Genomic DNA, 17,389 nt, shown 5'->3' on the forward strand with positions numbered 1-17,389 from the left:
ATTCAGTCTTTTCTTCTGCACCTTCTATTTCCACCTTTGAGAAAGAATGATTTTGTTCCGCACAATAGCGTGCGACTTCATCAGCGTATCTGTTGCCTTGTGACACAAAATCTGTATTCTTAGTATGAGCTACACACTTTACTATTGCGATGTCAACTGGACCTTGTAATGCTTCTAACAACAGCCGCACAAATTCTCCATTTCGAATGGGCGAACCAGAGGAGGTCATGTAACCCCTCTGAGACCACAACTGCCCGAAATCATGAACCACACCGAAACCATATTGGCTGTCCGTGTAGATGGTGACTCTCTTTCCGTTTCCTGCTATGCAGGCACGAGTTAGGGCAATAATTTCTGCTACCTATGCGGAATGTACTCCTTCCAGGCAAGCGGCTTCCACAACTCCAGTAATAGTACAAACAGCATAAGCTGCTCTCAACCGACCAGTATCGTCTCTTAAACATGAGCCATCAACAAAATAAATTTCATCGGGGTCAGACAACGGCTCATCCACAATATCTGGTCTGGGTTTCGTGCATAGTTCAGTCACATCAAGGCAATCGTGGTCTTCACATCCTTCGCCTTCTATTACAGTAGGTAATGGCATCAAAGTAGCAGGATTCAAGACAGAGCATCTCCTGAGGGTCACGTTCTCTGCGGCAAGAATGACTTGCTTGTAGCGCGTGAGCCTACTATTGGTCAGATGCTGCGTCTTCGTCCTGGTCATTAACAATTCAACTGAATGCGGTACATACACCACCACTGGATGTCCCATCACAATACTCTCGCTCCTTTCAATGCTGACACCCGTTGCAGCAACGGATTTGAGACATCCGGGCAACGCTGCGGCTACTGGATCTAATGTAGCCGAAAAATATGCAACTGGTCTACGGGCATTTCCGTGGGTCTGTGCCAAGACTGACAAAGCACATCCCTCTCTCTCACAGCAATAGAGTGAAAATGACTTTTCGTAATCGGGCATTCCCAGAGCCGGAGCACGACATAAATCGTCTCTCAGCTGTAAAAACGCCACCAGACATTCTCCATCCCATGGTACCGGATCACTCACCTCCTTGTGCGTCAGTTTCTGTAAGGGCTTTGCTTTCAGTGAAAAGTTAACTATCCACTGTCGGCAGTAACCCACCATTCCTAGGAACATTCTAACTTCTCTCTGTGTTGTAGGCGCATTCATTTTCATTATCGCCTCAATCCTCTCTGGGGACACCTTACGTTTCCCTTTTTCTAACCTGTGCCCTAGATACTGTACTTCTGTCAGACAATATTGCAACTTGCTCGGAGATACCTTATGTCCATTTTCAGCTAAATGGTTCAGTAAGGCAATTGAATCTGTTTTACAGGCTTCCTCTGTCTCTGACGCAACAAGTAGGTCATCTATGTACTGGACCAGAACCGAGTTCTGCGGCAGTACTAGATTTTCGAGATTCTTTTTCAACAACTGATTGAAGATGGATGGGCTGTCTGTGAATCCTTGTGGGATTCGACACCATGTTAAAACGCGATCTTCCATTTTAAAAGCGAAAAGATACCTGCTCTCTTCATCCAATGGGATTGAAAAGAAAGCCTGACAAAGATCTATCACTGTGAACCATTCTGCTTGACATGGTATTTGAAACAGTATCACTGATGGATTCGGTACCACGGGACAACATGAAACAACTATGTTGTTAATCTTTCGTAAATCCTGAACTATCCTAAACTTCCCGCTAGGTTTCTGCAAACCCATAATCGGGGAGTTACAAGGACTACCCATGATTTCTTTCAGTATTCCCTGTTGTATCATTGACTCGATCACAGGTTTTATTCCCGCAATCGTTTCCTGGGACAATTTGTATTGAGGCGTTCTTGGAAACTCAACATTTGGTTTTACCAGAATTTTTACCGGTTCTACCCCTTTAATCAATCCTATATCTTCTCCTGTGAAATCCCACACCTCTGACGCCACTGCATCTCTTAAATCTTGGGGAAGATCTTCTACAGTCAGAGTAGGATATAGTTCTACACAGAATTTTGAATTGGCCACCTTAAAGGTAGCATCATCGTCGGTAGTCTGTACCTCCACTCCTTGTGGGGTGCAGTATATGGTGCAATTCAATTTGCATAACAAATCCCTTCCCAACAGACATACCGGACTCGAGTCACAAACCACAAACTGATGTTCGTTCATGTGGTTTCCAATTTTCACAGACACTGGTTCTGTCAAAGGACTAGTCATTCTTTTATTTGCGACTCCTACCACCTGAATTGTTTCCCCTGACATTGGCAAGTCTGGAACCACCGCTGATCTCAGAGTCGAACGAGTAGCCCCAGTGTCCACTAAGAACGTAGTGGGACACCCTGCCACTTCTGCCTCAACAAATGGCCCTCTCTGATCCACTTCTAGGACTGCCCCAAGGGTACAGTCCTCTTCACTGCTCACACGTTGTCCTGTCAATGGATCAATGTAATAACACTTTTCTTCCTCGATAAACAGAGGCATTTGTTTAAAGACCTTTCCCCCAGCTGCTATCTTCGGTGGCTGTGGGAATTGGGCCCGTGGAGCCGAAGTCCCCCCTTTGGCCACCTTACTACTTGGGACTGTCACCTTTTGCACTGGGACTTCTTGGACCTGCTCTTCTACTTCTAGCTCTCCATTTTCAGGGTTAAAGGGACACTCGCGTCGCCAATGCCCCACCTGGTGACACTGATGGCACTTTGTCGTTTTCTTTAAAGTGGCAAAGTCTATCCTAGGTCTCTGCCCTTCTTCATTATCTTTGCTCTGACCGTTTGGTTTTCGTCCCATCCCCTGCTTCTGCTGGCCACCCTTCCCAGCGGACTGCATTTGCACCACCATCAATTTCTCCTTTAGATTCTTGGCTTTAGAATCTATCTCGTCACTGCAGTACCTCGCATAACGTAAAATCTCATCTAGTGGTTTGTTCTGCCAACAGATTAAATGTTGCTGTATCATCAAACAAATATCAGGTCTCAACCCCAAGACAAACTTTGACACAAACTGCCCTATATCTTTGGGATCCATTACATCTAGTCCACTGTATTGCTTGAATGTTTTCAATAATCTTTCATAAAACTCGTGAACTGTCTCCTTAGGTTCCTGCCTTGTTCGGTCTATTTTCACCCAATCTATGTCCTGTGGTGGTACCTTGTCTTTCAGCCATGCTATTACCCTTTCATACTTTCGCATGACAATTTCAGATGGTCCATTAGTTCGAGCATCCCTCAATGGTTCAGCATTTGGCCATTCGACACTAGTCTTACAAGGGGTCCACAGATCAGATGGGACCACGATGTCAAACAACGTGTTCAAATCAATCCACAATACCTTCGAAATTTTAACAAACCTCTCTACCTGCTTATACCACTCTACTGGATTGTCCCGCAACTTCGGAAATGAGTTGGTAAATGCAGCTAAATCTCCTCTACTCCAGGGTACATGTACATAATTTCCGTTTGATATTTCTCGCAAAGGGAATGCCTCCATATGCATTACCCTTCCCTCGGGGGTCATCACATTTGCACTTCGTCTAACCGTGCCCTTTTTCGACCACCTTTCTTCCCATTTATCCAGTTCCCTCCACACTCTTATCCCTGATACCAGCTCTCTTATGTGTGTTTTTAATCCAGTAGTTCTCTTCTCATCTAGATCCTGGTCTGCGTACTGTAATCTGTGGTTACTCTGTAATGCCCTTGTCCTAGATAAATCCACAGCATACCTGTCTGCCAAATCAGTCAGTTTCTCATGAAACGCTCTAGCTTTCCTAGTAATATCCTTTGCCATGAACAATAACTCATCCTGTTCATACAATTCTATCCTTTCCAAAGGCAATGTTCCATCTATTATCTCATCAACATCTGATTTTAAACTAGTAACATCAAGCCTTTTTGCCTTAATTTCAGCTTTCAAGACACTCAATTTAGCTCCTCCATCCGCATCTCTCCCATCCCAGCTCCGAGATCTACGTTTAGGTATTGGTGAGTTATAGGGAGTCCTCCCCTGTTCCCATCTCTCTAGGTCCCATGCCTTTCCATCTTCTCGGGGTGGGTGGTGAAACACTCCTTCATGCCTCATAGCCCCTCTCTCCCCATCCTGGCTGGTTTCACGGGATGCAGGGTAAGATGTTCCATTACTCCCTCTTTCTTCACTACTTCCCTGTGATTCCTGATTATTCGAGGCGTGGCGGGACCTATCGCTGTTCTCCTTTCTCCAATGTTGAACGTCTTCCCCGAGTGTATGATGAAGGCACCTAAACCTATTCTGAAAAGCCCGTACCGCCTCATCTCCTCCTTTCCCCCAGAGACGGGACATTTCCTCACATTCTACAATCCTAGTAATTTGTTCCGGCTGTTCTCCCTGATTTGTAGGACATGCATCCCCTCTATTCTCTTGACTTTGGCCTTCCCGGCCCTGACTGCTTTCGCTGGCCCCACAATGAGATACAGTCCTGTTACCCCTGCTTTCCCACTCTGGTTCCGTTCTTGTCCTGTTACTCGGAGATACTATGGACCCGTCCCACTCCCTCAAATCAGCTCTTAACTCTGAATAGGATCTTGGCCGTGGTCCCCTTAGATCCATTGGTCCTCTCGGACCTCCCTGTTCTGAATTGGGACCGACAGTTGTGTCTAATGGGGTATTCCATGTTACCGATCCTGGCAATTGTTTCCATGCATTTGTCACATTATTCCTCCTTTCCATCTCAATCCTTTCCCTATCCAATTGCCTTTGTTGTTCCCCTCTATCTCTCTCAGGGTTATAGATCGAAACTATGGGTCCTATGGTAACAGGCACTTGAAGAGCGTCTGGTAATCCCACAGACTCAGCCCTTTCGGTGGTTGGCGTTTTCTGCACTACAAACCTTCCCACTACACTCTGTACAGTGTTGTTTGGAGGTGTTTCTCCGCCTTTGATAGGTGTCCATTCCGATATAGGGAGTGGTGTATATCCCTCTATGTCATTCCCATCTTCCCTTGCGAGCCCTCTATCTTCTATCAACCCCACTCTCGGAGGTGGTCTATCCATTAACAATCTGTTTATCAGATTGTCCTCCGACTCGCTTTCTTCATCTTCTTCCATGAGGTTTCCTCCTCCTCCTGCCACCTCCCTCATCGGATACATTTTTTCCACCTCAATAGCCTGTACCCTCCACCGCTTTGTTTCCTCATCCCATTTAGAATCTCGTACTGCCCTTACCGATCGCGTCAGCCTTTGTTGACGCCTGTTCAAATTTCGGTCGTGTGCAGCCTTAATCCATGCATTAAGAGCCTCAAACTGTGTTGGTCTGGGCGAGGGTTTCAATGAGGACATGGTTGCTTTTAGCCGATGTAACACCTCTAATTTAAACGTCCCGTACCTCGGGAACTGCATTTCCTCATTCCCTTCCGTAAGCTTATTCCAAGCCCCAATCCATAATATCGTATGCAGCCCCACATTCGTTGCCATATAATGAGCTGGTGTACCCTCCGGCGGAGCCTCTTCCCCGTAATAATGCTCACTTCGTTTACGTTTAAAAATCCCTTTCAAACACTTAAAACACTTCATGATTTCTCTTTTCTCTGCGTTTGTTTACTTCCTGATGACAATCCACCAATCTCAGCCCCGTTCGCACTAACTGGCCTATCCGTACGCGACTTTCCTTCGACGTCACTCTAGCCGCCCAACCAGAGCGCGGCTCTAGCTAACGTCACACCAACCGCTCAATCACAGCGCGGCTCTAGCCGACGTCACCCGTCCCCCTTCGCAGCAGTTCCCCTCCTTTCTCAGCTCGTCTCCTCGGTCATGCACGCGTCCCATTCATACTCTGAAAAAATGATTACTTCCGTCCAAGCGATCACCTTTCTTGACTGTACGCCCACAGTCTTTCTGTAGTTGTCACCTTAACTTGGCGAAATGTCTTTCCGTTTACTTCCAGACGATCGCCTTCTCCGATAGGCTACTCACACGCAGTAACTTTCGACCAGCGTCCGTTACTCATACACTCACTCTTACACTCCCCCTATCTTGGATCCACGGCGGTCAATGGTACCTCGTGACCTCCGTACTATGGTCGACAACTACCCTGGATGTTCGATACACCCAAAACCACTTAAGCTCTGGCCTGAACTTAAGATTTCACCAGTTCACCCGTTTACCAGGTAACCAGTTTACCAGGTTGCGCGCGCTCACAACCTTCTCTCATTCACACTACAGGCATTCAACTCCGCAAGACATTACAATACAAATACAACACAAAACACCGCAATCTGTTCACGCATGACCCTTTTTATACTCACTCTCCGATACTGCTGCTTTTCTCGCACCGTCTGCACCTTTTGGCACACGATTCTTCCGCTTCTCGTCTCTCGACGTCTAGGGGCCTTGGGGTAAACTAACCTCTCTAGATTACCTTCCTCAAGAAGATAACCATCCTCACTCTGCTACCAACTGCTAACGCGGGATTTCTGGTTACTAGTTACCTTACCAAATCCCAAATTACGTCGATTGAATCGTTGGTACCTGTCATTGAGTAAAAGGTAATCTCTCAATAAGTCAATCAATTTAAGAACTTACTCCACTCTAAATGACCACTGACCAAGTGTAAGTTTTAAAGATTTAATATAAAATCAAAGATAACTGAAGATACAAACTTCTCAAAATGAGATTCAAAAGGTAAATTGGTATCACTATAAACATGAACTTCTTGAATAATCTAAGTCTGAAAAACAAAATAATAAGTACAAGCTCAAAAACCATAAGGGTTGTCAAAATGGATATAAGTTGCAATCTCAAAGTCATTACAGAAAAGAAAATTAAGGTTAGTCTGTCCCTACACTATACTAAGTGACATCCCTACTTAGCAAGATCTTTACCCTCTAGGTGTCAGCCGTGGTGACTTCCTAAGAAGATCACGCACTTCTCTTTGTCTCTTCTCTGATGATGGGTCTCTCCTGATCAGCCTATCTGCCTACCCATCCGCTTCCTTAGGCTCCCAAAATCATCTGCTCTGCTCTCCTCCCGGGTCTCTTTCCCTAATACCAAATCACATTTCCAACAGAAACGCCCCTTGGGACGCCCCTCACGTGGTATCTCTGTGCGCGGCAAACTCCATGATGGTACTCTTGAAGACCCTCGTTAAAGTTGGCCTTGGTTCCCAGGCTTCTTCTTCCAATGCGCCGATACCCCCTAAATTCCTGGAAACTCCTACAGGCCTGCGCAAGGCGCCACTGAACAAAGTCCCTTTCATTCGAGCTGATTAGGACCCTCGCACCTGCATACAGCTCATCCTGCAGTGGGCCTCAAATTCCAGACTCCACCATATCTTAAGTCGTAAAACACTCTCAAAGCTCTGTGCTGGACACCTCACGACCTCTTCCCTAACGAGCACATGACGATTTAAACGACATGACATTATCTGCTCTGGCCTACTTGATTTACATGCAGCAGGTCCCTGCACTCTTAAAACGTTAACTTGATTTAAACAGCAAACATTCTTAACTAGCATACGTTTCTAAAATAACACATCTATAAAGCATATACTTTTAACCCTAAGTTCAATAGTACATTTGGAAGAACCATGTCAACCTTATCTCACATTATTTTAGCAGCACGTTTAGGTTTGCTGTGAATTGCCCTAAGGCCTACACATTATACTGGATTTCAAAGTTACATTTAATTCGGACATGATTCTTTTAACATGAGAACATGAGGTTTTCACATATATCCCAACATTTCTACATTAATCTCACACCGTTATAATTATAGTTACTCTACTTAACATTCTATACATTTCGCCACTGAATATAAAACACTCTGTATATTTTCACTCCTAGATATAAAACACTTGTGTGCAAAACATGTTTAAACTAACTACGTGCTTGTAAATATGGCGTACTTATACATTTTTTTCAAACTTGTGCTCTCTCATAAACATAAAAATAAATAAAACAAATTTCGTTGCACACACTGCATCACCAAATGCGACGCAGTGTGTGCAACGAAATTCGTTTTATTTATTTTTATGTTTACTTACCTTTTAAAGTCCGTAATCCATACATTACTACCCCCCACCCTGCCCCTCCCCCTCCCCATGTCACCGCCTGGCCGGTACTCCCACTACCGGCCGCGGCTGCCAGCTATATAATATAATGGGAGTAGCCAGTGCTTAATTTGTAAAAAAAAAACAAGTGCCAGGGTTGTCGTCAGGAGGCCACTGCAGCTTGCACCACACATTGCCTTTGCCAGCGCTGCCAATGACAGTAACAACACAACGACTAACCATCACACTCCTCCAAGTGTGCCAATTCGGACTATTGCAGGCCTCCAAAGCTATAAGAATGGCTTGGGGGCAGGTAACATTCATATTTAATGTATATTGAATTCATAATTAACTGTTGTTGTGGTCCTCTCTAAATTCCCCAGACAGCGCCACCTTGCGGCAGACTCTCACAAGCACCAGTTTCGACAAGTATGTGCTGGTGCCTAGCTCTGGAAACCACTGGTTCAGTGCCACAGTTGTTCTTTGTGTGATGCTTTGTTTGAATTTTTCACAATCCCGATGACTTCACTGATATGTAAAATTGATGGCATCAACCCCAGTCTGAAAATTCTTTCAGCTCCACTGGACATGAGGTGGAATCAAGACTAGACTTTATGTTACAGAACTCCGGCATCGGGAAGCAATAGCGATGCACTACTAAGAAAATCTATGGGCCTCTGTATTCACTTTTTTTAAGGAAATAAGCACAGCATATTATGGGTTAGTCCAGCACAGTTGAAACAGTGGTCTAGAATATTAATAATGAAAAATAATTCAGGCCTCAGACACATCAGTCTAACCTCTGCAACATTATGGCAGTATTAATTTGGGGTTTCTAAACATTGATTTGAAAATAACTGTTAGCATTGTTAACGGTATAACACAAGGAGACGAATCATAAAAGTGGACTTTCGCCTGTTTTGAAAGGATTTAGGGCCTCATTACGAAGGCGATCGGATGAGCGTCTGACTTCCATCGCCTCGGGCAGGTGTCCGTCCGACTGACTACATGTCGGCGGTTCCATCTGCCCGATAACAATTCGACCGCCGTGCAGGCGGTAGCAAAATTGCTCTTTTCCATTGTGGCGTGTGGGGGGATAGAAGCTTTTTTCATCTGGCCTGTAAACTTTGGAACACCGTACCTCTTACACTGAGGACCCAAACCAACAGACAGACATTCAGAAAATCTCTAAAAACATGGCTATTCGTATCTAAGTTTTAAGCATGTGCTCGCCTCTCTGTGTATGATCATAAAGGTGGCCCCAGCGCTAAGATGCCTTGGCATTCATGCGCTTTATAAAACTTTCATTCATTCATTCATGTTAGCGTTATGGTGCAGTTGACTGAGGGAAATTAATGCAGTTTATTTCTTGCTTGTAATGGAACATCTCTCAGCAGTAGGTACAGCCCAAAAAATTAGAGGTGAACAGCTGTGGGTAGGTGTTGCATCCAAATTGAGAGGCACACAATGGAACCATCAACCAGGTGGAGCCTGTGGTGTTGCACCACTTCCAGAAGAGTGGCCTCTGCATAATGAGCAGTAATGCTACGGTGGTAACTATAGAACCAGCCCTAGGGTCTGGTACTCGTGCGGTACCACCTGTATCCGTCCCTGGTCAGTGCCATGGATTCAATAATGGCACAGAGACAGCTGGGGGAGAACCCCAATTTAGAAAAGTGGCCCATGAACTTCAAGGTTTCCATACTCCTCCCATTGCAGGCTTTATATGTCCTAAGGTCCTAATTGTTGCACAAATGTTGATTGAGCCAGTATTTAGTGTCTATGGGTGTGGCCTGGGTCATTCTGTGAGGGCTACTCATTTCCTCCTAGCAATCCCCAGCCGCAAAGGCATCACCAGCAAAAAGTTCAGGGCATTCTCTGCAGGGAGTAGCTCAAGAGGCAGAGCTCCAGGCACTGCAGCTATCCCTGTCAGCGTTCGGCCCTCAGGGCCCTGCATAGCATACATATCGAGCAGCAGCTCCCCCACTAACCACCTCAAACGCTCTGATGCTTCCCATCAAGCATTCTCACCAGACTATTGGTTTCACATCTGCTCGGCATAGGGTGGGATACACCAGGTCCGGTCCCTGCGTGGCGGCAGTCCTTTAGACAATATCCAGCATTACACCTGGAAATGATGCATCCACTGTTTCATTTGTGGTCTTTCACCATTCTTTACGGCCACAGTCCCTCATAGACAGCGCTCTGAGCTTGTCTCCATGTGCTTCGAATCCATGAGGACGCATTCTCCTGGCACCAGGCTTCCCTTCCATTTCTGAGCTGATAGGACCACTGAGTTGGGTCAAGCTCTGCTGGGCTGTGCTCTGACTGCATTGTTTAAGGAAGGGGTTTTTCACACCCCTACATCAATTGTAGCCATTGTCCAGTATTTCAGCACTTGGGCGTACTCTGCATCCACCTCTAGCCTCCAAGGATTCTTCAAGGGGGGAGATTGTCCAGGATTGTTAGGCCTGGTTTGAAGAGCCTCGTTTTTTAAGCCAAGCCACAAGCCCATCTTGTCATTTTCTTAAGCAAGTTGCCAGTGAATATAGTGCTTCCTTCCAATATAATGTGTAGAGTGATCCATTATTTTTTCATAATTTCCCTATCGGTTCAGCCTATCCAGAAAGATGCATTAATAAACAATGATCTTCCTAGTAGTAATATTGTGGCCTCTGTGTGAATGCGCCTAGTGACTATGATTGCAGCAGAAGGATGCATAGCCATGGCATCATTACTTGAACACAGAGTTTTATAACCAGGCTTGTAGCTCTCTTTGGCTCAGATCCTTATTCTGTATTGCCCCAACACGCATAATCTTTTCTTTTCAAATGCCAGGAAAATGATTCAACCTCATGTGATCCATTTAAACAGTATTGACAAGCTGCCCCCTTGCCACTGCTGGTGGCAGTCGTAAGTCAGTGGGGCCCAATGATGAAGCATGTCATCACCAGGTGGTGAGTGAGGGCCTTCCTAAAAAACTTAATAAATGTGGCCGTCTTTACAATTTTCTTGTGGTGCTCCCTCTTGTTTTCATTGAAACCATATGACACCTCTTTTTTTGCTTATCTAATATAACCGGGGAATAAGAGTGTGCCAAAGTACTCCCTACCTCTCCTATTGTTGGTATATACTTAGCAGCGCAGAGATGTGAGAGCTGTTTTTACTGAGTTTGACTTGATCTACTCTCTTATTTTAGTTTTATTCCTTGTGTCTCCTCCCTTTGTGGTCACCATGCCCAACCTGGGATTAACATACTCTGAGTCAGAGATATCGGACATTCTATCTGACTCCAGTCTTTTTGCTGACCCAGTCATTTCACAAGTAATAGCCCACACATCTGAGTGGGAGAAACTCACAGAATTGAAACGAGATAGAATACGCACTATTCTCCATGGAACTATTCTCAAACAATACCTGCTCAAAAACATCGCTCCAAAAGGGCTCCTCGTCACCAATGCCCCACGGATTTCTCTCAACGATGCCACTTTTCGAAAGGAATGGGCCATGATCGCATGGCATTGTACACGCGACTGGCTCGTCCTAATTATAAAAACAGCACTGAGACTCTCTGAAACAATTCTGGTGGAAATCCAAGAAACTGAATCACAATTCAAGGCTACTATCACCGGCTACAAAAAAAAGTTAGATGAGATCAACAAAGAACTGACTGAATATAAGGATAGCCTCATGCAATCGAAAGTAACCAAATTTCAGAAAGATTTGAAAAAATTCGAATTTGAAAAGGTCTACCCATATTCGGCAGCCGCTTTCTCTCCACCAACAAGAAACCCTATCAATACTGACCAATCGGATGAGGACTCATCCAACAGCAGTGGGTCAAGCAACGGGTCCTCCAAACAAGGTAGGAGAAGGGGAAACAGAGGCAACCATAACAACAGAGGAAGACCTGGTTTTTATAACCCACAACAGGGTTGGCCAATACCCCCCCAAATGGGTGGAATGGGACACCAATTCCCCTTCCAACCTCCCTTTCAAATGATGGGCTGGAATCCAGGCTTTATGCCACCAATTAATTTTCCAAACCAATATCAACAGCCTTTTTTAGAGAGGGGCAGGAGAGGAAGAGGGAAGCGGAGAGGGTTCAACCAGGTGACGTGGGAAGACAACGATGCAGTGGGCAACCACACCCGCAGCAAGACCCAACAACTAGGGACGAGCGGTCTCTGAGCTTAATCACTAACCTTTCGGATAAAATACTGACTACAACCGAAACCAAGGTCCTTGAAAGAGGCTTAGGTTTCGTCCCTACTTCCCGCCCTGACAAATTCAAGCTCCATTGCGAGCTTGCTTCTTTCTTCAGGAAACTCAAGTTGAAAGCTTTCTTCGAAGACAAAGAAGATCCAAATGAGGCTGCTCGTAAAGGAGATACCGGACTCAGACTTGACTCTACATTCACCCCTCCTCCTCACACAGTACCGGCAGCAATCACTGCCTTTGAATAGGCTGTGTTCTTGGATCTTGAAACCTGCACTGATCCCTCTACTTTTGGTAATTTCAGCACCGCTGAATACCATGCATTACAAAGTCTACAAAAAGACCCAAACATAACCATAAAACCGGCGGACAAAGGCGGAGGCCTTGTAATACAGAATACTGTGGATTATGACAAAGTATGCCAGGTCCTACTTGATGATAGGAAAAACTATCTTCCTCTAACGAGAGATCCCACTGAGGAACTCAGGACAAGAATCTCCACTCTTGTCAGTAATGCCCTGGAAGACGGCCATCTATCTAAAAATTAGGCCGATTTCCTCCGTACAAATGACAGTGTAATTCGGTACTTCTATACACTGCCTAAAACGCACAAAAATCGGTCGCCCCCCCCGGGACGTCCGATTGTCTCTGGCATTGGCTCCCTTTTGGAACCACTGTCACGCTTTTGTGATCATTACCTTAAGCCCATCGTTCAGAACACCCCCACCTATCTGAAAGATACCAAAGATCTCTTGCAACTACTGCAAGACTACAATTTCGCTGAAAATTCAGTAACTCTTGTTACACTTGACATTGAGAGTCTTTATACCAGCATCCCCCAGGACGATACCATCAGAGTCCTGGGGGCTGCTCTAGACTCAATGACTTGGAATTACCAGACCCCCAAAAAATTCATCATTGACTGTGCCACCCTAGCCCTAAAAGAAAACTTCTTCTCATATAAGGGCCAACTATACCTGCAGTGCACAGGAACTTCAATGGGCAGCACTTTTGCCCCTAGCGTGGCTGGCCTATATGTCACTGACTTTGAGGCCAAGTATATTCTACCACCTAACGGTCCCTTCACCTCCTGCATCCAGATTTGGAAACGCTATATTGACGACGTCCTTGTGATATGGACCGGTAGTGACGAACAATTGCTATCTTTTCTCACATGGATCAATACTTTGGACACAAATTTGAGATTCACGCATGCCACCAGTAAAAAGGAGGCCACCTTTCTGGATGTGACCATCAGTGTTACGGGGACTAGTTTATCAACCAAAACTTATTACAAACTCACTGCTAAAAACAATCTACTGGAGTTTACCATCTTTCACCCCCGCCCACTAAAAGAAAATCTCCCATATGGTCAGTATTTACGAATCAGACGTAACTGTACCAACCTACAGGACTTCAAGTCACAATCAGATGACCTAACAGAAAAACTAAAGGAGAGAGGATACCCCGTGACTATTCTTAACAAAGGCTACAAAAGAGCGCGCAATCAACCACGGGCAGCTCTGCTTGAGGATAAGACTGACAATCCCAGTGCCATTCCACTCACCTGTGTTACAACATACAGCACCCTCTCAAACACCATAAAAAAGTCCATTAACAAAAACTGGAAAATTATAACCAGCACTAAGAAAACTTGGGAAAAACCCTTGTTTTCCTTCAGGAAGGGACGCAGCTTAAAGGATGCTTTGGTCCATACACGACTCCAAGTGACCCAAACAACAACTCGATCTGTGACAGACTTGTGGGGAATGCCAAAAGTAACTGGCCATTTCCCCTGCTCAAACTGCAGCATCTGCCACCTTACAACACATACTAAGACCCTAACACTCGAACCTGGGAAAGTATGGACACAGAGAGATCATACCAACTGTAACTCTCAAATCGTGGTATACATGATTACTTGCACTTGCAGTCTACGCTACATCGGCATGACGAGCAGAAAGGTCAAGCAGAGGATCTGCGAGCACCGATCTAACATAAGATGCAAAAAAGCCACAACAAAAATGAGCAGGCATTTCCTTGAACAAAATCACACCACCAATGACATGCAGTGGACTGTTATCGAACAGGTGAATACTGGCAATAACATCAGCAACCGTCTTTTTGAGAAAGAGCAAAGATGGGTCTATCGACTGGGGACCCATCTAGTGGGGTTAAACGATGATATCCCATGGAATTCCGTGATAAAATAAATCCCCCCCTCTCACCTCTGAAAGGCTACTCCATGATCACTGCCACCCCACTGACTACACATAGCACTGTACCTAAGGATTATTAGCAATCGATATTGCTGTCTGATAATCTGACCCAATTATCCTCTGACATTGGTAAAACTCGTAATATATAATCATCCGCCTCTATAAAGCGCTGGCCTATACAATCCCCTGGCATAGCGTTTTATAATTTTCTTTTTTATTTTCTAGTTATTTGCCACTTACAAGTGTTTTTCAAATATCTGACCTGTGCAGGGTTTATTAATAATGACAATCTGTCCGCCGTCCTAATCTATAAAGTTTTTACCTCTCAATGTTTAACGCTTGATCACCTAGCAACCGACCAATCCTCTTTCTAGACCTCTACCCACGTGATCTTTAACCGGCCGCTGACGCTGTAGCACGTGATCGGCAACGCCTACCCAGGCCTCGCGTCCTATTGGCCATTAAGGACCGGGCGCCTCCCCTCCACCCAGGCGGGTTCCGCCCCCGGAACTTCCTCCTCGCTGCAAAACATACTTTTATCACTCACGGAGACTCGCACTCGATCTTCGGGGTCCAGTTTGAGGGTAACGCAGGTATACCGAGGGTGCCTAGCGTCGAGGGCGTAAGTCAGACAACATTTATCGGCAGTCTCGATTTTGGCGGCATATCACAGAGCTAAGTACCCTTTCCTCTTATTTTCTGACTATTTGTATGTTTCTTTCCTCTCCCAAGGGTGTGCCAATCATGCTACCACCCCCCTCCTGTGACCCATGGTGCACACCTACTACACCATAAAAGTGAGACATTTTTACCTTCATAAGCGATCGGTTTACTACTCTGGCATATTGATCGCCTGCGGGAAGACGCTCCTCCCCTTTTTAATAACTTTACCCATTAACACAAATTTTTCACGTTTAGCACTTCGCACTTCCCATTGACTAGTGCTTATCAGACCCAGGGACAGAGGTGGTGATTAACATAGTGTTATAAGCGCCACACACTGTCTCCTCACATCGATCGGAGCACTTCAGATGCGCAATAGCGATTATGTACAAACCTATAATTGTTTGTCTTGTCCTTTGTGTGCGTCTTTGTCTTTTCTTTCCTTCTAGGTGCAGAAACCCCAATGAAGGAAGCCTCCTAAACCAGGAGTTAATAGGAAGACATTTCCTCTTCCTATTTTTCGCACTTTTTCACTTTTATTTTTTTCACACGTACACGTCCCGAGGTAAGGGTGGGCCTTAGCGTGCCCATACCGCCAGGGTTTAGTACACCTATATCAAGTCCTGACGAATGCCTGGTAAATCTACACCATTTCAGAGGTAGAAACATGTTGACTGACTAAGGAAATAATCACACAATTAACTTGTGGACTACCTTCCTACACTTATTTTTAATAGTATGTCCTAAGTGATCGCTTAATAAATCATTTACTGATACACTAAAGACATTTTTAATCTCCTCACCACTATTTAGTTTACTTTTCACTGCACGCCTATACTCACATATCCTGCTCCGCAGTAGATCTGGCGTCGAAGCACACTGAAGAGGCACTCGGCCTCTTCAGTGGGGCCCAATGATGAAGCATGTCATCACTAGGTGGTGAGTGAGGGCCTTCCTAAAAAATGTCCTAAATGTGGCCGTCGTTACAATTTTCTTGTGGTGCTCCCTCTTGTTTTCATTGAAAGCATATGACACCTCTTTTTTTGCTTATCTGGCAGTCGTAAGTCTCCAGCAGTGGAGTAAAGATGGCGGTTAGTCTTTTCCTCAACCGCCAGTAGAGCCTCAGATTTATTCCTCCTAAGGCGATATCTTCATGAATGAATGGTTCAATTTCACAAAAGGATGTTTTGCACACCTCACAGGGTGAACACCTCTGTAAAGGCAAGGAGGGCAGAATGAGTTTCATCAATACCTTACCAAGCAGTTTCCCCGCGAATATGGCTCCTGCCCGTGTGGCAGTAATGCATGGAAGCAGCAAAGATTTCTCGAGGCAGTCCCTTGCCTACCTCCTAATGGGTAATTACCTGCTTCAATTTGTTATGGATCCTGGCAGAAGTAGTTCTAGCTTGTATGCAGTGTTGTCAATTTAGCATGAAGATGTCATGGATGGAAAGATAATAGATTTTCTTAGAAATAACAATTGTAAATTTACACCTGTAATGGAAAAGGACAATGTAAACGCAGATCATCGAGAAGTTGGTTTAAGGAATGTCAATTTTATAGATATGATCAAAAAGAGCAATGAGAACAGGAAAAATTGTTAAAACTTTTCAAAAGTAAATATGAAAGCATTTTATGCAAAATATACAAAGAAAAATCTCTTGAATTGTAAGGGACATAATAAACACAATAGGAACATCTAAAATGTTTTTATCAACTTGCTGGTGTTTGTATGTCAAATCTGAGTACAAAAGTAGGAATTAAAGGGGGATATTCTCAAGAACGTGTGATAACTATCGCAAAATTAGCTTAACGCAACATTTCACATCGCAGTCTATCGCGGGAAAATAATGCTGTGTTAACGTTGTATTCTCAACATGGTGGTACCATGCGATAGTGTCACAATAACGTGTCAAATGGCTGCTTTAAAATTAACGCAACGCCTAAAAAATGCGAAACACAAAAGCAAAAAAAGCGTCGATGTCCCAAATCGTGATGCAAAAATCAGCGATAACCAGCGGCAGGCATGCAATTCCCACGCGTCATGCGGGAAAAGGCACCATAAAAGCAGAGAAAAAAAACTGTGAGATGACAATGTACGAGTACAACCTCACATCCATAAGGTAGTACAAATGTTCACTGTCCCACATCAAATAGGCATCTCCTCACAAACAGTCACAATGTACATAGTCACGCAGTCTGTATGTAAACTTCGCCAATGCGTAAACATACATGGAACACACTGTGAAACTGCATCTCTCT

This window comes from Lissotriton helveticus, chromosome 5_1, assembly GCF_964261635.1.
Source record: "Lissotriton helveticus chromosome 5_1, aLisHel1.1, whole genome shotgun sequence".
NCBI lineage: Eukaryota > Metazoa > Chordata > Amphibia > Caudata > Salamandridae > Lissotriton > Lissotriton helveticus.